This window comes from Eriocheir sinensis, chromosome 38 (assembly GCF_024679095.1).
Source record: "Eriocheir sinensis breed Jianghai 21 chromosome 38, ASM2467909v1, whole genome shotgun sequence".
Lineage (NCBI taxonomy): Eukaryota > Metazoa > Arthropoda > Malacostraca > Decapoda > Varunidae > Eriocheir > Eriocheir sinensis.
The window spans coordinates 7,493,316-7,513,706 of record NC_066546.1 but is presented as its reverse complement, the minus strand read 5'-3'; the positions used below and the strand labels follow the sequence as shown (position 1 = coordinate 7,513,706).

General features: G+C 42.1%; 1 protein-coding gene across 3 annotated transcripts in view; it reads left to right on the top strand.

Annotated features, from left to right (window-relative positions):
* Positions 1-11,723: 11,723 nt before the first annotated feature.
* The window catches only part of LOC127008620 (solute carrier family 4 member 11-like), a 168,990-nt gene continuing 160,322 nt past the window's right edge, over positions 11,724-20,391 (top strand). Inside the window, exon 1 of one of the 3 annotated variants that reach the window (XM_050880860.1) lies at positions 11,724-11,802. The gene's annotated coding sequence lies outside the window, so the exon portion shown is untranslated. The remainder of the gene's footprint in view (positions 11,803-20,391) is intronic. The other 2 variants (XM_050880858.1, XM_050880859.1) reach the window with 2 other exon arrangements.

The following is a 20,391-nucleotide window of genomic DNA, read 5'->3' as shown; positions in this document are numbered from 1 at the left end:
ACACACACACACACACACACACACACACACACACACTCACCCTTCCCCCCCTTCCCCCCACATATGGTAGTCTGCGTGAAAAGAAATCCTCCAAAGCTGAGTAAAAGAAAAAAAAAAAAGAGGGAAAAAAAGAAAAAGGAATCTTGAAAACCTCCATTTTGTGCCATTCAAAGGGAGGAGGAGGGAAAGGGAAGGTTCAGGGAATTGTTGTGATCCTCCCACTCTGTCCTAAGTCGTAGTAAGGAAAAAGGAGGAGGAGGAGGAGGAGGAGACGGCGGGGTGGTTGTGGTGGTGGTGGCGGGCCCGGAGGAAGAGGCAAGAAAAGAAACTCACTATTATTATTTTCTTCTCCATCTTTTTTTTTTTTTTTTCTCCCTAGTTATGCACCTCTTTGTTTCTTCGTCACGTCTTGTCACTCGTCACTTTTGTTTTTGTACCTGCGACACACCTCATCTTACCTGACCTTACCTAACGTGACCTAGTTTAACGCTGCCTATCCGATCTTTACCTGAGCTTACCTAACCTCACCTATCCTAACGTTACCTGACCTTACCTAACGTGACATAGTTTAACGCTACCTATCCGACCTTACCTAACGTCACCTATCCTAACTTTACCTTACCTTGCCTGACCTTACCTTACGTGACCTAGTTTAACGCTGCCTATCCGATCTTCACCTGAGCTTACCTAACCTCACCTATCCTAACTTTACTTTACCGCCTGACCTTATCTAACGTTACCTATTTTAAAGCTACCTATCCTGAACTTTACTTGAGCTTACCTAACCTCACCTATCCTAACTTTACCTAACCTCACCTGACCTTACCCAACGTGACCTAGTTTAAAGCTACCTCATCTGAACTTTACCTGAGCTTACCTGACCCCACCTATCCCATCTTTACCTTACCTTGCCTGACCTTACCTAACGTGACCTAGTTTAAAGCTCCCTATCCTTAACTTTACCCGAGCTTACCTGACCTTACCCAACGTGACCTAGTTTAACGCTACCTATCCTGAACTTTACCTGAGCTTACCTCACCTCACCTATCCTAACCTTACCTGAACTAACCTAATCTAACGTTTTCCTGACTTAACCTAATATTACCTATCCTAAGCTTGCCTGACTTGACCATATCTAACGTTTTATGACCTCGCTTCACCTGACCTGACCTTACCTGACCTAACCTAATATCTCTTCCACCTTAAGTAACCTAACCTAACATTACCTAACTTAATCTTTTCTCACTTTAATTTCTAACCCCAAACCTGTATCACACCTAAAAGTAACCTATCAACCTAACCTTGCCTTACTAAACCTTACTCAGCTAAACATCAGATCACCTCACCTCCCCTAACACAACCTTACCTAACCTCACATGAAGTCATTTAACAATCTAACCTAACCTAACCTAACCTTACCTCCATCCCCTTTGCCAAACCTTACGTACAATGTCCGACCGCCCGTGTGTGTGTATGTGTGTGTGTGCTTGTACGTGTGTGTGAGCTATTTTAAACAGGTGGGAAAAGGTTAGGTTACCTTTAATTTGAGTTCTAGAAGGAAGCGAGGTTGGAGGGCTGCATGAAAACCCCCGACCGCGTCAACCTCAAGTGCTATGCCCCCTTCCCTTTACCCTCCCCTCCCCCTCTTTCCCAACCCATCTCCCTCCCTCACGCCCTCGTTTCCTCCCTCTCCTCCTCTTGTACACCTTTCCCCCCAGTTTTCCTCCTCCCCTTTTTTCCACTCATATTTCCCTCTCCCCTTCTTTTCCTGCTTCATCCCTTCTCTCCCTACTTCTCCTCCCCTCTCCTTACCCTCTCTTCCCCTCTCCAACACCCTTTTTCTCATTCTCAAAACCAGGTCTTTCCCTCCGTTTCCTCTTTTCTTTGCCCACCACTTCTCTCCCTTTCCCTCCCCCTCTTTCCCTCCCCATCCCCACTTTGTCTGCTCTCCCCATTCTGTCCCTTCTCTATCCCTTCTTTTTCCCTCCCGCATCCCATCTTTCTCTCACCCCTCTTTCCCTCTTTCACTCCCTCTTTTCCTCCCTCTCACCCCCACTTTCCCTTCCCCTCTCAGCTCTTTATTGTCACTTTTTTTTTTTTTTTTTTTTTGCCAGATAAAGTGGAAGCAACAGGATTATAATAGTTTTTAGTTTATTTTTTTGGTTCAAGCTTTTATCTCTCTCTCTCTCTCTCTCTCTCTCTCTCTCTCTCTCTCTCTCTCTCTCTCTGAAGGTATTTATATCCTAAGGTGGTTAAGAGTTCGATTTTTACATTATCCTGCGTACAGACTTGCCTCACGGATTAGCCTCTATTTTTTCTTTCTTTTCGGTCTCTCTGATCCTTCTGTCCACTGTGTTACGTTACCTTGACGCGTAAGCCCCGCCCACCGCGCAATTCGGAACATGGGATTGGCTGAGACTTTTTGACCATAGAAAACGGGTACTCTGGTGCTTGTAATTTTTTTTTAGCCATGGAACAAAACTTACTATAAGGTTTGTAATACTATTGACTATGAAATAACCGTCGTGTATAACTTATAATACTGACTAAGGGAAAAGTGTAAATTAGAGCGTGCAATATGGGAAAAAAACTTATATTATTGAGGTTGCAATACATTTATCTCTGGAAAAAAGTATACTGTTAAGCGTGCAATACTTTTGAATATTAGAATAACGTACTTTGATGCTTGTAATAATTTTGTCTACAAGAAAACAAGCATTATAGAGGTTTTAATATTTTTGACCATGGAAAAAACGTACTTTGATGCTGGTAATACTTTTGACCATGGAAAAAACGTACTTTGATGCTGGTAATACTTTTGGCTATATGAAAGCACGTACATTATAAACCTTGTAATACTTTTGACTATAGGAAAAAACGTGCTCTGTTGCTTATAATACTTTTGGAAAATTATACTTAGAAACACGCGACCTAAGAACACGTAATACTTATGATAATAGGAAATACATACTGTGCATTTTATACTTCTTGTGACCTAAGAATACGTAATGCTTATGATAATAGGAAATACATACTTTGCATCTTATACTTCTTGTGATAGGTAATTGCTGGCAGGTGAATATGAATAGAAAAATAGATAAATAAAAAATAAAGATAAACACTGGACCTTATTTTGTCACCTATTAAACTCTCAATCCTCCCCAGTGATGATTTGCTTTAGGTGTAAGGATGGATATTGCTTCAGAAATAGGTAAAAAAATAAGTGAATTGAAGATGTATGTACTGCGCCCTATTTTCTCCCTTATCAAGCCCTCATTCCTCCCTCTGATAGGTAATTGGTTTTAGGTGTAAGGATGGATATTGCTTCAGAAATAGGTAAAAATATAAGTGAAGTAAAGAAAAACTGTACCGAGCCCTATTTTCTCCCTTATTAATCTCTCATTCCTCCCTGTGATAGGTAACTGGTTTTAGCTGTAAGGATGGATATTGCTTCAGAAATAGGTAAAAATATAAGTGAAGTAAAGAAAAATTGTACCGCGCCCTATTTTACCCCTTATCAAGCCCTCATTCCTCCCTGTGATAGGTAATTGGTTTTAGCTGTGAGGATGGATATTGCTTCAGAAATAGGTAAAAATATAAGTGAAGTAAAGAAAAACTGTACCGCGCCCTATTTTCTCCCTTATCAAGCCTTCATTCCTCCCCAATAATAGGTAACTAACTGCCTTTAGGTGTGATGATTTATATTGCTTAAAAAATTAATGGGAAAATAGGTGAATAACTATAAATTAAAGATAAATGTGCTGAACCTATTTCCGCATTTCCTCTCTTTTTGGTGTCCTTCCTCCCCTTCTTTCAGCCCTCCTTCCCTCTCGCTTTGCCTTTGATATAGAAAATGATTAATTATAGAGCGAATCTGACCAGAAATTGAATGTATTTTTATTATTACGTGAACGAGATGCTCCCCCTTCCTTCCCTGTGTGTGTGTGTGTGTGTGTGTGTGTGTGTGTGTGTGTGTGTGTGTGTGTGTGTGTGTGTGTGTGTGTGTGTGTGTGTGTGTGTGTGTGTGTGTGTGTGTGTGTGTGTGTGTGTGTGTTCTGAATGTGTGTGTGATGTAGGTTTTTCTGAAGAGAGAGAGAGAGAGAGATGCAATAGGTTTTTCAGAGAGAGAGAGAGAGAGAGAGAGAGAGAGAGCAAAAACAACAACAACAACAAAGCCAGAATACAGACTAACAAACACACAGACAGACAGACAGACAGAGAGACAGACAGACAGACAAAGAAACAGAGTGACGGACAGACTGACGGAAAAAAAGGAGAGAAAAAGAGGAATCAGAGGAACACATAAAAGACTATAAAAGAGAAATAAAAAGAAAATAGTCGTGATACAAGGCAAATAGTCTTGTCATGCGTAGACCGAACACACACACACACACACACACACACACACACACACACACACACACACACACACACACACACATATATACATACATACATACATACATACAATCATACATACATTCAAAAGTTCTGAATGAATCGCCTCAGGAAACCACTCTGCTGACCCCTTCCCTTCACTTCACTTCACTTCACTTCACTTCACTTCACTTCACTTCACTTCACTTCACTTCACTTCCCATCATTTCCTTTCCCTTCTTCTCTATACTATTCACATCTCTTTTCCTTCGTTCTTTACTTCCTTTCCTTTCCCTTCTCTTTCCTTTCCTTCCCTTTCCTTTCCTTTCCTTCCCTTCATGTACTTTTGCTTCTTTCTCTTACCCCCCCCCCTCCTCCTCCTTCATTTCCCTTCCCCTTCTTTTTTTTCCTTGCCCTTTTCCCTTCCCTTCTCTTCCCCTGTCATCCCTTCCTTCTCCTCCCTTTCCTTCCCTTTCCCGTCACTCCCCACCTCTCCCCTCCTCTCCCCTTCCTTCCCTTCCCTTTCCTTCCCTACTCATCTCTGACATCATAACCTCAATTCATGTCAAGTGAGATGAGGGTGGGCCATGGCAGGGTTAGGTAGGTTTGGTTGAAATTGGGTTAGGATAAGTTAAGGTAGGGAATGCATGGGAATATAAGGTAGGTTAGGGTTAGGTAAGGAAAGTTTGGGGAGAATTGGATTAGGATAGGGAAGTTACGGCAATGTAGGGTTGCTTTGGAAAGGATTGAGCAGGGAAAGTTTAGGTTAAATTGGATTAGGGTAGGTAAAGGTAGGAAAAAAATAGGGAAGTCTAAGGTAGGTTTTGTTTAAGTAGTGTTTGTTTGGGTAAAATTGGATAGGGAAGGCAGGGCAATGTAGGGCTGGTTAGGGAGATTTGAGTAGGATTAATGGGTAAAATTAGGGTAGGATACAGGAATGTAGAGGTAGGTAGGAGAGGTAAGGGAGGAAAGGTTAAGGTAAAATCTGGTTGGGATAAGGAAAGTGGGGCAGGGAAGGGAAGGGAAGGGAGGGGAGGAGAGGAGTGGAGGAGTGAAGTGGGAAGTGACGGGAATGGGAAAAGGAAGGGAAGGGAGGTGAAGGAAGGGAAGGGACGGGATGGCAAGTAAGAAAAAGGAAATAAGGAAAAGGAAAAAAAGTAGAAGAGGAAAATAGGGCAATGTAGGGTTGGTTTGGGTTTTGGTAGGAAAAAAATGGGTGAAATTGGGACAGGTTGGAGGAATGTAGATGAAGGGAGGAAAGGTAAGGACAGGTTAAATAGGGCAGGCTAAGGTAAGGCAGAATTCTTTTTTCTCTCCCCTAAGGTAATTTTCTGGTCATTTGTCGTATTGATTATGTGTAATTTGACTGAGTTTATATTTTTTTCTTTTATTTTTATTCTTTTTATTTTGCCATCCCTTCTTCTTTTTCCTTTCCTTTCCTTTCCTCACTTCCTTTCCTTTCCGTAATTCCCTTCCCTCTCCTCCCCCCTCCTTTCTCTTCCTTTACGTTCCTTTCCCTCTAAATCGATTCCCATCCCTTTCCTCTCCTTCCTACCCTTCCTTTCCCTCCTCTTTCTCTCTTTCCTTTCCTTTCCTTCCCTTCCTTTCCTTCCCTTTCCTTTCTATCGATTCCCATCCCTTTCCTCCTTCCTTCCCTTCCTTTCCTCCTCCTTCCTCTTTTCCCTTCCTTGATTCCTTTCCCTTTCCCTTCCTTCCTCCTTCCTTTTCCTCTCTATCGATTCCCATCCCTTTCCTTCCTACCCTTCCTTTCCCTCCTCTCCCCTTCCTTTCCCTCTCTATCGATTCCCATGTCGACATTTTTATCATTATCATTTGTTATATTTTCTTTCTCTATTTTTTGCACTTTTTCTTATTCCTTCCTATTTATTTTTTTCTTAATCAATTGCTCATCATCATCATCATTGTTTACCGTGAATTCATTCGACAGTTGAGAGTTCAAAAACAACAACACCACAACAACACAACACCAGCAACAACAACAACAACAACAAAACAACAACAACAACAAAGCTGCCAAATGGATAAGTCAACTTTCCACTGGCACAATAGAATCAATGTTTCATAGGAGGTCTCTCTCTCTCTCTCTCTCTCTCTCTCTCTCTCTCTCTCTCTCTCTCTCTCTCTCTCTCTCTCTCTCTCTCTCTCTCTCTCTCTCTCTCTCTCTCTCTCTCTCTCTCTCTCTCTCTGTTATTATTGTTGTTATATTATTATTATTATTATTATTATTATTATTATTATTATTATTATTATTATTATTATTATTATTATTATTATTATTACTACTACCACCACATGTGTGTGTGTGTGTGTGTGTGTGTGTGTGTGTGTGTGTGTGTGTGTGTTTGCATAGGCAAGAAGGAGGATGAGGAGGAGGGGAAGGAGGAGGAAGAGTGGGGGGAGGAGGAGGAGGAGGGGAAGGGGAGGGGGGGAGAGCAGGGAGAAAAGAGGAGGCGAACCATAATTCTCTCTCTCTCTCTCTCTCTCTCTCTCTCTCTCTCTCTCTCTCTCTCTCTCTCTCTCTCTCTCTCTCTCTCTCTCTCTCTCTCTCTCTCTCTCTCTCTCTCTCTCTCTCTCTCTCTCTCTCTTGTGGGAGGCATTTTACTTCACCTATCTCCTCCTCCTCCTCCCCCTTTCTACCTCAACCCAAACTAAGGGGAGGGATGGAGGAAAAGAGGGGTTAAAGGGAGGAAAGAGGGGAGTGGGGAGATAAGAGAGGAAGGGGGGGAGATAAGAGAGGGGAGGGGAAGGGGGTCCATTTTAAAGTCAATGCTCCCATCTCTTTCTCTCCCTCTTCTGTACTTCCATGCACTGCTTTCTCTCTCTCTCTCTCTCTCTCTCTCTCTCTCTCTCTCTCTCTCTCTCTCTCTCTCTCTCTCTCTCTCTCTCTCTCTCTCTCTCTCTCTCTCTCTCTCTCTCTCTCTCTCTCTCTCTCTCTCTCTCTCTCTCTCTCTCTCTCTCTCTCTCTCGTTTATTCTTTTCTTTTCCGTATTCTTCATCTTTACCTTTCTTTATTTTTTTTCATCCTCTTCGTATCTTTTTTTTTACTTTTCTCTCCTCCACTTTTCCCCTTTTCTCTTTTCTCTCTTTTCGTCTTCTTCCTTCTTCTTCATTTCTTCCATTTCTTTCCTTTCCCAATATCAAGCTCTTTTTAATTTGATTCTGTCTTATTATTTCTCCGTTTTCTCCTCCTCCTCCTTCCTCTTCCTCCTTCTCTTCCTCTTTCTCTCTTCTCTGCATATGTTTTCTCTCCCATTCTTCCTTTTATTTCTTTTCCTTATTCTTTCTCCTTATTCTCTTTCTCTTCCCTTTAACTTCATCTTTGTTTTTTTCTTTTTGTTTGTTTTCTCTTACATTTTTTCTTTTTGTGTGTTCAATTTATGTCATTCTTTCTCCTTCCTTCACAAATTTCTTTTTCTCCTCCTTTTCTCTATAAATTTCTATATTTTCTTCCTTTTTGCATTACTTTTTCCATCGGTCTCTCTCTCTCTCTCTCTCTCTCTCTCTCTCTCTCTCTCTCTCTCTCTCTCTCTCTCTCTCTCTCTCTCTCTCTCTCTCTCTCTGTCCCCCCCCCTTTAATGTTTCTATCCAGCTATTCCTTTCTTCTTAAATTCTATTACATATATTTATTTCTCTTCTGATTTCTCTGTTCACACCTTTCTTTATCTTTCTTTTACACGTCTTTATTCTCCCCTTTTTATCCTTTTCTCCGCTCCTTCGTACATTTTTCTCTTTTCATATTCTTCTATTCACGTCTTTTATTCCTTCTTCCTCTTCTTTTCTTCCCTGTCTACATCTGATTTTTCTTTTATTCTTCCCTTTTTCTCCTTCTTCCCTTCTTTCCTTCTCTCCCATTATGCCCTTTTAATTTCCTCTTTCAATTCCCTTATTTTTTTCTTTACACTTTTCCTTCTCTTTCCTTCTCCTTCCTCTGTATTTACGATTTATCTTTCTCTCATTCTCTCGTCTCCTCCTCCTCCTCCTCCTCCTCCTCCTCCTCCTTTTCCCCCCAAGAGCTTATCATTAAATTCTTTCTTCTCTGGTTCTGCCGCCCACGCCTTTCTCTCTCTCTCTCTCTCTCTCTCTCTCTCTCTCTCTCTCTCTCTCTCTCTCTCTCTCTCTCTCTCTCTGGCGAAGTTTTCTCTCCCTTATCGTAGTTTTCTCTCCTCTTTTCCTTCCTCCAGATTCGTTTCCTCCGTTTCCTGTGATATTTGTTACTTTTTAACCTTCCCATTTCTCTTACTTTTTATGTTTTCTCTCCTTTTCCTTCCTCCAGGTTCATGCGTTTCTTACTCCTTTTCCTCTACTCCCTCTTTTTCCTTGTTTCTATCTTTCACTAATGTATTTTTTTCCTTCTGGTTTTCATTCTTTCCCCTTATGCAAACGTTCTATTCTTTGTACAATTTTATCTTTCTCTTTCCTTTCTTCAATATTTTGTTTATTTCTTTCTTTCTCCTTTAAATCTCTTTCTTTCTTGTCTGATATTTTCTATTCACTTGTGGTTTTCTGATTCTTACATTTTCTCTTTCTCTTTTTCTTTCATTCTCTTCTTTTTCCTTCCATTCATCTTTTAAGTCTTTTCTGCATCTTTCTTTTTTCCCAGAGTTCTTTTTTTCCCTGTCTTATATTTACATTTCCTCTTATTTTCTCTGCTTCCACGTTTTCCTTTCTCTCTTTCGTTTCTTCTATTGTCTTTTTTTTTCTCCAGTTTCTTTTTTTCTTCGATATTTGTCATTCACTTTTCTTTCTCTGTCATTTTCTCCGTTTCGTTCCCTCTTTCCCCTCTTAATCTTTTTTTTTTGCTTTCCTCCATCAAGTCTTTTCTACCTCTTCCTTTCGCCATGAACTCCATTATCTTTTTCGCATTTTTCTTATGTATTTTTTTTTACCTCCTTTCATTCCTTTATAGGCCCGATTTCCCTCCATGCTCTCCTTTGTCCCCTCCCTCTCTCTCCTTTCCTCCAACTAGTAGTCTCCTTTTGCTTCTTCCTTTCTCCTCAAATTCAGTTACGTACTTTTTTTCTTTTATATTTGATTTTCCTATTCACACTTTTCTTCCTCTTGTCTTCCTTTTATGGGTATGTGTATTCTCTTTTATACGAGGTCTTTCCCATTCTGCTATTCTGTTACGTTACCTCAAATATGGTCTTTTAAATTTTTCTCTTTCTATCTCCTTTAGTTTTTCTTTCTTTCCTCTTTTCATTTTTTCTCTGTACATATGGTTTTCTTTTCTTTTTCTATTTTTTTCTTTTCACGTGTTTTCATTATTTTTGTCTATGTTTTTCCCTGCTTTCCTTGTCATTCTCTTTTCGCTTCTTTAGGTCTTTTCGTCTACCTATAGCTTTTCCTCATTCTACATTTTTCATTCTTTCTCTCTATGTATGTTTTTCTTCTATTTTACTTTTTACATTCATACATCTTTCATTCCTCCTTTTCGTGTTCCTTTTCCCTCTTTTTTTCCTAGTTTTTCTTCTCTTTCCACATCTTCCATTCATTCCACACTTTTCATTTCTCTCTCTTCATTTATTCCTCTTCCTTACGTTTCCTCTCTTTCTTTTCTGTGTGTTCTTTTTCCATATTTTTCATTCTCTTTCGTTTCGTTTCCTTATTTCTTTCCACATTTCAATCTTTTCACACTTAACTTTCCTTTCCCTCTTATCTTTTTTTCCTCCTCCATTCGTTTCTCTCTATTTTCTACGTGTTCTTTTTCCATATCTTTCATTTTCTCCCTCATTTCTTTTCCTTATTTCTCTCCACACTTCAATCTTTCCACGCTTTAAATTTCTTTCCCTCTTATATTTTCTTCCTCTTCCATTTGTTTCCTCCCCTCTTTTCTACGTTTTCTTTTTCCATATCTTTAATTCTCTTTCGTTTTTTTTTCCTTATTTCTTTCCACATTTCAATCTTTCCACACTTTAAATTTCTCTCCCCCTTTTCTTTTTTTCCTCTTCCATTCGTTTCTTCCTCTCTTTTCTACGTTTTCTTTTTCCATATCTTTCATTCTCTTTTCTTTACCTCTCCACATTTTTCATTCTCTCCACATTCTACATTCTACCTCTCCACGTACGGTTTACCTTATTATTCTTTTTTTCTCTCTCCACTTAATTCATTCTTTCCACACTTTACATTTCTTTCCCTTCACTTCTCTTATTCTCCTCCTCCTCCTCCTCCTTCTCCTTTTACCCTTCTCCATAACTCCTTTTTCCTCTTCCTCTTCCCCTCTGCCATAAAGTCCTTTTCATTTTCCTCCTTCCTGATTTACCTTCCTCGAGCGGATCATTATCGTCATCATCAGCTTTCGGCCGCTGGGTTATCTACGTTATGTATGGGTCTCTCTCTCTCTCTCTCTCTCTCTCTCTCTCTCTCTCTCTCTCTCTCTCTCTCTCTCTCTCTCTCTCTCTCTCTCTCTCTCTCTCTCTCTCTCTCTCTCTCTCTCTCTCTCTCTCTCTCCATTTTTTGCTGTTTAATCTAATGTTTTCTTTTTTCAAATTTTTATATTTTTTTTCATGCTTCGTTTTCCTTCCACTTTCCTTTCTTCCTTCCACCTTTTTCCTCTTTTCTCTCTTTTCACACTTTCCTCCACCTCTTCCACTTATTTTCTCTCCCATATCAAGCTCTTTGTAATTTTGTTCTATTTTTTTCCTATTTTTTCCGTTTTTATTTCTTTTCCTTTTTTATCTGCATGTTTTCTTTCCCATTCTTCCCTTTTACGTCTCTTCCTTATTCGCTCTCGCTCTCGTTCTCGCTCTCGTTCTCGCTCTCGTTCTCGCTCTCTCTTCCAGGTGTAGTTTCTCAAGGTAATTATGTCCTTGTGTTAGGTGTTAAGGGATTGAGTGCCCGTCTGATAGATTGGCTTCTTCCTCCTCTTCCTCTTCTTCCTCTTCTTCCTCCTCCTTCTGCTTCTCTTTCTTCTGCTTCTCTTTCTTCTTCGCTATGTTCTTTTTTTTCTTCTGTTTCTGCTTCTTCGTACTATCCTCCTCCGCCTCCTCCTCCTCCTCCTCCTCCTCCTCCTCCTTTTCTTCTCTTCAGTTCTTATCGTCGTCGTCCTCCTCCTTTGAGCTGCCCTTATCCTCCTTAGCCTCATTACACACACACACACACACACACACACACACACACACACACACAACAGGTAGGGGACGCTAAACGCTCCCCCGGTAGGATACGGCCGCGGGTTCTGAAGGATACCGGAGCCGCCGCAGGAGTTGGACTGAAGGAAGGAGGATGCCGGGCGGGTTGGGACTGACTGGCTGGCGGGCTGGTGGGGCGGGGCGGGGCGGGGCGGGGCGGGGCAGCGGGACACACACCGGCGCCCCACGATGCTGGCAGACTCAGTTGCTGGTGTTCTGTCGTGTTGGCTGGCCGCCCACCGCTGCCCACCCGACAGCCCCCCATGTGAGGGTTCTGGTGAGCGCCGACCCCCCCGCCCCCCCTACCGCTGCCGTGACCTCGCAACGCACACCAGGGGCCACCACGCACCCCCCCGCGCCCCCCGGACAGCCCCTTCAGCCCCTGCGCACCCCGGGATACGAACGCCGGGAGTTGAGTTCGAGAGTCGGCCCGTCGGCTTTCGCTCCCCCCCCCTCCTCCTCCTCCTCCCCCCCCGATGATCCTACCTCCCTTTCCTCCCTCCTCCCCCCTTTCCTCTCCACCTCGTACTCGTTCTCGTTCTCGTATCTCCACCTCCAGAAGTTCCTCCACCACCACCACCACCTCCTCCACCTCCTCCTCCTCCTCCGCTCGACCACCACAATGAACCGGCCGTCTCGAAGTGGTTCATTGAGTTCGAGAAGACGAAGTGCTGTGTGTGTGTGTGTGTGTGTGTGTGTGTGTGTGTGTGTGTGTTTGCCGGTGGTGGTGGTGGTGGTTGAGCTTCTGGTGGTGGCTCGCTCGCTTCGTGAATCGCCGTGAACCTTGCTTCGAAGCCTCGTCTCGCTGAAGCCTTTGTGTGTGTGTTTCTGCGTTCGCGTTTTTTTTTTTTTTTTCTTCTTCTTGGGCGGCGGTCGTCATGTTGGGCTCTTGGGTTCAGCGAGGAAGGAAAGGAAGGAAAGTTTGATATAGAGTTCATGCTGTTGTTGTTGTTGTTGTTGTTGTTGTTGTCTGTATGTATGTTGTTTGTGTCTGTTGTTGTCGTTGTTGTTATTGATGTATTGAAACATTATTCCTGTCTCATTTCTTCAGTTTTTTGTGCGATTTCTGTTATTTAAGGTTACGTAACTGATTCTTTGTAATAGTGGTGGTGGTAGTAGTAGTAGTAGTAGTAGTAGTAGTAATATTAGTAGTAGTCAGTGTTGTTGTTGAGGCCAACGCATCTGGTTTCTTTCTCTTTAAGTAAATCTTTTTTTTTTCCTTTTTTGTTTTATAATTTATTCATGGAAGACAGGTTATCGGTTAGCTTCTCCTCCTCCTCCTCCTCCTCCTCCACCTCCACCCCTCTTCTCTCTCCTCTACCAGCCTTCCAACCCATCCTCTTTCTTTTCTTCCCGTATCTCCTCCTCCTCCCCTCTTCTCTCTCCTCTTCCAGCCTTCCAACCCATCCTCTTTCTTTTCTTCCCGTATCTCCTCCTCCTCCCCCTCCCGTCTGAAGGAGCAACAGAACAGAAATTTGCTTATAGAAAACGAAGCTGAAGAGAAACTGAAAGAGAAAATATATGTAGTGGAAGAGTAAGAGCCAGAGGAGAAAGAGGAGGAAGAAGAGGAGGAGGAAGAGGAGGAGGAGGAGGAGGAGGTGGGTAAGAAAAGAGGTGGAATTCGGGGATGAAATAGGAGAGGAGTAAAAAGGAGAAGGTGGAAGGAGGAGGAAGGGAAGAAAGAAGAGGAGGAGGAGGAAGGCTTTCTCCATCTGCCTTGAGAGTATTGGCCGAGTTTTCTTGCATTGTGAGGATGGCATAAACTCCATCTTGTAATTATTTCTTTTTTTGTTTCCCCCACTCGTAAACTCTCTCTCTCTCTCTCTCTCTCTCTCTCTCTCTCTCTCTCTCTCTCTCTCTCTCTCTCTCTCTCTCTCGTTTATCAATCTTTTTCTCTCCGTTCTTCCTTCTTACCTTCTTTCTTTCTCTCTTTCTCTCTCCCTCCTTACATTCTTTCATTTCTCTTCCTTTTCTCCTCTTACTCTTTTCATTTCCTCCATTTCTTTCCTCCATACCTCCACCTGTTCCTTATTTCCCTTCCTCCATTCTCTTCTCTCGCTCCTTTCTTTTGCTCCATTTCCTTCCTCCTTTACTTCCTCCTTTCTCTTTTCCTTCCTTCTTCCTTTCAGTCCTTTTCTTCACTCCTTTCCTTATTTCCCTTCCTTTACTTTTCTTTCTTTTTACCTCCTTTCCTCCCTCTTCCCCTTCCCTTCTTTCCTTCCCTTTCCCTTCTCCCAACTTTCCTATCTCCATTCCTTCCCTCCTTTCCTCCCTCTTCCCCTTCCCTTTGCCTATCCTCCTACCCTCCTTCCTTCCTTCCTTACTCTCCCAACTTTCCTATCTCCATCCCTTCCCTTCTTTCCCTTCCTCTTCTCTCCTTTTTCCTTCCTGTTCTTTTCTCCATCCCTCCTTTCCTTCTTTTCCCTCTTCCGTTCTCTCATTTTCCTTATCTTCCCTCCATCCTTCCCTCCCTCCCTCCCTCCCTGCCAATAGAGGTATCCGGCAACTTCATAACCGATTCAAGTTTTGGATTCGAATTTTTATTTTCAGCGAATTTCTAGGTGCCGATGCGGGTGTTTTTATCGTCTTTTTTCGGTCGTTCGTCATCGTGTTGCTCTTTTTTTTTTTCTTATAAGTGACCACGTTTGTTTTTGTTTCCCCTTTTTTAGTTTTCCTCTTTCTCTTTTTTTTCTTATCAGTGAATTTGTTTTTATTTCCTTTTTTTTTTCTTATAAGTGACTTCACGTTTGTTTTTGTTTTCCCTTTTTAGTTTTCCTCTCTTTTTTTTCTTATCGGTGAATTTGTTTTTATTTCTTTTTTTGTTGTTTTGTTTGCATTAAAAATATCTTCAGCGTATTGCTTTTTTTTTCTTGTGTGTTTACTTTGTTAATCTTTTACTTTTTACTTTTAGTGAATTTAAGTGTGTTTTCAAAAATATCTTCAGTTTATTGCTTTTTTTTTTTTCTTACTGGTGAATTTATATGTTTTCAATTCATTTTCATTACCTGTTGCATTAAAAAAAATATATCTTCACTTTTTCTATTTATTTACTTATTTTATTTACTTATTTTATTTTCCGTATTGAATCTAGTGTTTACCAATACTTCTATTATCACTATATTTATTCTCGCCCACGCCTGCCCATACCACTCGCCTCTCGTTTTCCCATTCCTCTGTATTCCCTTCCATTTCTGTTCCACGCGGGTCTTCTAGCGCACCACATTTCCCTCCCTCCCATTTCCTTGTAGTAATAAGGAAATTGGGTCATGAGCACTCACGGTCCTTTTTTTTACCATTTCTCTTACTCATTCCCTTCCATTTTTTGCTCCACACGGGTCTTCCAGCTCACCACATTTCCTTTCCTCCCATTCCTTCGTCGTAATTGGGAAATGGGGCCCCGATAAGCTACGTATTTACCATTTATTACATTCTTTTTGTGTTCTATAAATCTCAAAAGTCGTATAGGCCTAACAATTTTCTTCTCCCCATTCCCGTGTGGTAATAGGGAAATTGGGTCATGATAATCCACGTCCCATTTACTGCATCCCAGACCCATTCCATTCCCTTCGTTCCCTCTAAATCTCTTTCTTAAGTCTTATAGTTCACCATAATTCCCTTCTTCCCATTCCCTTCTTGTAATAGGGAAATTGGGTCATGATAATCTACGTCCCTGTATTGCATCCTGAACCCCCTCCACTCCCTTTGTTTCCCCTAAATCTCTTTCTCAAGTTCTCTTCTTACCATTCCCTTCTTGTTATGACGAAACTGGGTCAGGATAATCCACGTCCCATTTATGGCATTCTGAACCCCTTGCACTCCCTTTGTTTCCTCTCAATCTCTTTCTTAAGTCTTGACAGTCATTTTATCCTCGAGTCTTTTATTTTCTTCTTTCACGGTCTGTTGCTTGTGTTAATATTCTTTTTTCGCCTCTTTTTTGCTCTCGTCGCTATTCTTTCGCCGAGTCGCTTTTGTTTTCGCGTCGTAAGGTCGAGAATCTGTCCCGTGAAATTATAAATGACTGAACCTTCGTTGTTCTCAATGGCTCCGGCCTTAATTTGTCATCTTTTGTGCTCGTGTTTCCATTGCAGCAGCAGCAGAAGCAGAACTAGCAGGAGGGCGCCGGAGAGAGGGAGGGAGAGTCGCTTATCTAGGTTGTGACAGGAAGGGTAGGACTTGCAGAAGGAATTGAAGCAGTAGTCGTAGTAGTAGTAGTAGTAGTAGTAATGTTTCGAAGTAGAATTGGGGGTAGTAGTAGTAGTAGGTCAGGTAGGAGTAATAGTGGTGGTGGTTGTAGTGATAGTAGTATTAGTAGTAGTAGTAGGTATGTAGTGGTAAGTAAACACATTTACGTCAAAACAAATCTATCATATATATACTCAATTTTTTTTCGATAATGCATTCCAAGGTTTACATTGATTTTAAAAGAATTTGTCACTATTGGCGTGGTGGTGGTGGTGGTGGAGGAAGTGGCGGCGGTGGAAGTGTGGAATGAACCGTGATATGATGGTGATGAATGGAGTGGATATGAAGTAGGGGAGTGTGGAGTGGTGGGGGGGGTGGGGGGGTGGGGAGGGGGCTGCGTATATACACTCTAGAAGGTGGTGAGCCAGAGTGACGTGGTGGATACAGGTTGTGTGACGAGGTGGGGACAAGTTGTGACGGTGGTGTACATGTCTTGAGGCGAGGTGTGGGAATGAGATAAAACAACGGTTGCTGACCAAGAAAATAATCGGTTCCCTGCTTTGTTGTTGATTTAGGAAAGGGGTTGGAGGTGATGAAGTTAAGTTTAGGCTGAATTCACTTATGGTTAGGATTTGTAAGGGAGGGTGAGTTATCAGGTCAATGAAAGATAAATAAAGAAATAGAGAGGTTGAAAGGGAAAAGGTGAAGACAGGGAGTGTAGAGAAGGAAAACAAAAATGGTATTGTGATAGAGAGGTATCAATGTAGGTGGGTAGCAAAAAAGAAAGATCAATGAAGAAGAGACAGGTAGGAAACGAAGAAAGGGGAGAGAGAAGAGAGTAGATAGAGAGAAAGGTTAGTGCGCTGTAGTAAATAAGAAAGAATTGAGGTCGGTGTAATAGGCAATGAGTCTCAAGGGAAAGGTAAAATTAATTAAAAACAAACAGGTGGTAGAGGTGGTGAAATAGGGAGGGAGAAAAGATATACTAGTGTTATGGTAGTTAGAGATATTAGAGGTAGTGAGTGTGTAGTTAGTGGTGAGAGATGTTAAGGGAAAGTTGAAATCAGTAAAAGAAAAAACAAAAGAAGAAAGGGGAAAGAAGAAAGGAACATTGTGTTTTGTTAATTGAGGAGAGAGAAAGTAGAGGTTAGTTTTAGGCGCCAGGTAAGAAGAATCAAGAAAAGACAGGTGGAAGAAATAACAGGTGGAAGAAATGGCAGGTGGAAGAAATGGCAGGTGGAAGAAATGACAGGTGGAAGAAATAACAGGTGGAAGAAATGGCAGGTGGAAGAAATGGCAGGTGGAAGAAATGACAGGTGGAAGAAATGGCAGGTGGAAGAAATGGCAGGTGGAAGAAATGGCAGGTGGAAGAAATGACAGGTGGAAGAAATGGCAGGTTTAAGAAATGGCTGGTGGAAGAAATGGCAGGTGGAAGAAATGGCAGGTTTAAGAAATGGCAGGTGGAAGAAATGGCAGGTGGAAGAAATGACAGGTGGAAGAAATGACAGGTGGAAGAAATGGCAGGTGGAAGAAATGGCAGGTGGAAGAAATGGCAGGTGGAAGAAATGGCAGGTGGAAGAAATGGCAGGTGGAAGAAATGGCAGGTGGAAGAAATGGCAGGTGGAAGAAATGACAGGTGGAAGAAATGATGGAAGAAATGGCAGGTGGAAGAAATGGCAGGTGGAAGAAATGGCAGGTGGAAGAAATGGCAGGTGGAAGAAATGGCAGGTGGAAGAAATGGCAGGTGGAAGAAATGGCAGGTGGAAGAAATGGCAGGTGGAAGAAATGGCAGGTGGAAGAAATGGCAGGTGGAAGAAATGGCAGGTGGAAGAAATGGCAGGTGGAAGAAATGGCAGGTGGAAGAAATGACAGGTGGAAGAAATGGCAGGTGGAAGAAATGACAGGTGGAAGAAATGACAGGTGGAAGAAATGGCAGGTGGAAGAAATGACAGGTGGAAGAAATGACAGGTGGAAGAAATGACAGGTGGAAGAAATGACAGGTGGAAGAAATGGCAGGTGGAAGAAATGACAGGTGGAAGAAATGGCAGGTGGAAGAAATGGCAGGTTTAAGAAATGGCAGGTGGAAGAAATGGCAGGTGGAAGAAATGGCAGGTGGAAGAAATGGCAGGTGGAAGAAATGGCAGGTGGAAGAAATGACAGGTGGAAGAAATGGCAGGTGGAAGAAATGGCAGGTGGAAGAAATGACAGGTGGAGGAAGAAAGGGGAAAGTATAATCGTATTTTGTTAATGAAAGAGAGACAGGAGAGGTCAATTTCCGAGGCAAGGTAAAATCGATCCAGAAAAGACAGGTGGGGGAAAAAATACAGGTGAAAGAACAGGAAAAAAAAAAAAATAGAATGATGTTTTGGTCAGTGTGGGGTGAGAGGGGGGGGGGGTCATTACTGTTCAGACGGAGGCTCAAATGACGTCATGGGTTTTGAGGAGAAGGCAACCCACATCGCTTCCTGTAATTAGTTCATTGATTACCGATAACGCCAATTAGACAACGGAGGGAAGGAGGAATGTGGCCCGCCCTTCCTCCCTCCTCCCCCCCTCCCTCTCCTTTCCTCCCTCCTCCTTTCCTCTCTCCTTGGCTTTCCACTTGTCTTCCTCCTCCTCCTCCTTCTCCTTCTTCATCTTCCTCCTCCTCTTTCACCTCCTTGTCTTTTTCTCTTCCCACGTATTTTGGTTTCGATTTTCTCTTCTCGTTTTTCCTCTTGCTTTTTTTCTCTTTTCTTCCTTTTCTTTTTCTTCATATTCTTTTTTTTTTGTTTGTTTTGTCCTCTTTCCTCCGCTTCCTCTACCTCTACCTCCTCCTCCTTCTCCTCCTCCTCCTCCTCTTCCTCCTCCACCTCCTCCTCCTCCTCCTCTTTATTTTCCATATCTATCAAGTCCATATCCTCCGAATCTTTTTTCTCCAACCCTGTTTTCCCTCCTCTTCCTCCTCCTCCTCCCCCTCCTCCTCCTCCTCTCAACCCTTCCTCCTCGAACCCTTCAGTCTCTTCAGGCCCCTCCTTCTCCTCCTCCTCCTCCTTCTTCACTCTTCCATTACCCTTTCCTCTTTTTTTCTCCTTATTTTCTTTCTCCTTCTTTCCCATATTTCGAAAGTTACGTAAGAGAGAGAGAGAGAGAGAGAGAGAGAGAGAGAATTAAAAGAGAGGAGGAGCTTTTTATATACTTCCATAAACAAGTCGAAGCTGGATGGTCGGTCTCTCTCTCTCTCTCTCTCTCTCTCTCTCTCTCTCTCTCTCTCTCTCTCTCTCTCTCTCGATACTTCCTGAATATTGAGTTATTTGTTGTTTTTTGTTTGCCTGGAAATATTTTGTTGGTTTCTTTTATCTGTTTTCTTCTTCTTCTCCTTCTTCTTCTTCATTTTCTTCTTCTTCATCTCCGTCTTCACTTTCCTATTTTTTTCCTTTTTCTGCTTCATATGCTTTTTCTTTTCTTCTTTTTCTTCCTCTTTCTTAGTCTTCGGTTTCCTTGTCTTCTTTTTATTCTTTTTATTCTTTGTTTTCTTTTTTGCTTCTGTTTGTTCTTTTTCTTCTTTTTCTTCTTGTTTCTTTTTCTTCTTGTTTCTTTTTCTTCTTTTTCATCTTCTTTTTCATCTTCTTTTTCATCTTCTTCGTCGTCGTCTTCTTCTTCTTCTTCTTCTTCTTCTACTTTTTCATTCCTTTTCCTTTTCTTCCTTTATGTCTTCGGTTTTTAATATCCTACTTCTCGTACTTCCTCCTCCTCATCCTCCTACTTCCACTCCACAACATTTTCCTCCTCCTCCTCCTCCTCCTCCTCCAACCAAGGCCTACTCTTCCTCCTCCTTATCTTCCTATGTTTGCTGAGTGCTGGTAAATACCCTAGAATTTGGGTCATGTTGAGAGAGAGAGAGAGAGAGAGAGAGAGAGAGAGAGAGAGAGAGAGAGAGATCTTTCTTGCAAATTCTCTTTTTTTTTTAGCCTATCCCAACGCGTTCTGCCTTCACTCCATCGCTAAAGACTCTCTCTCTCTCTCTCTCTCTCTCTCTCTCTCTCTCTATCTCTCTCTCTCTCTCTCTCTCTCTCGTCACCTTCCTCATGTTTCCTTCACCTTGTTAAGAGAGAGAATGGCCAGTCAGCTTTCTTCCCTCCTCTTCCTCCTCCTCCTCTACCCTCCTTCCACTATCCATCCATCTCTACGCCCCTCTTCTCTCCCTCCCTTCTCTCCCCTCCCTCCTCCTTCCCCACTTTCTCCCCACCCATAAAAAACACAACGTACACTTGAATGTCTTGTGTGAGATTTAATGTTATTGGAGAGAGAGAGAGAGAGAGAGAGAGAGAGAGAGAGAGAGAGAGAGAGAGAGAGCAATTTTTCTGTCTACTTTTTATTTCTTCCTTCTCCTTCATCTCTTATCTCTATCTCTGTATCTACGTTTGTCCCTCTTTTCTATTTCTCTTTTTTACCCTCTTCCTCCATCTCCATTCTTCACCCTTTCAATTCACCATTTATTTCCTCCCTCTTCCATTCCCTCTTTATCACTTTCAATTTCCATCATTCTCGACTATCTCCTCTCCACTTTTGTCCCTCCTTATCTATTTCTCCTTTTCACCTTCTCTCTCCATCTCCCTTCTTCGCCTATTCAGCAATCCACCATTTTCTCCACTCTTTCTTCCCTCTTTCTCCCTGTCTATTTCTGTCATTCTCACCTTCTATT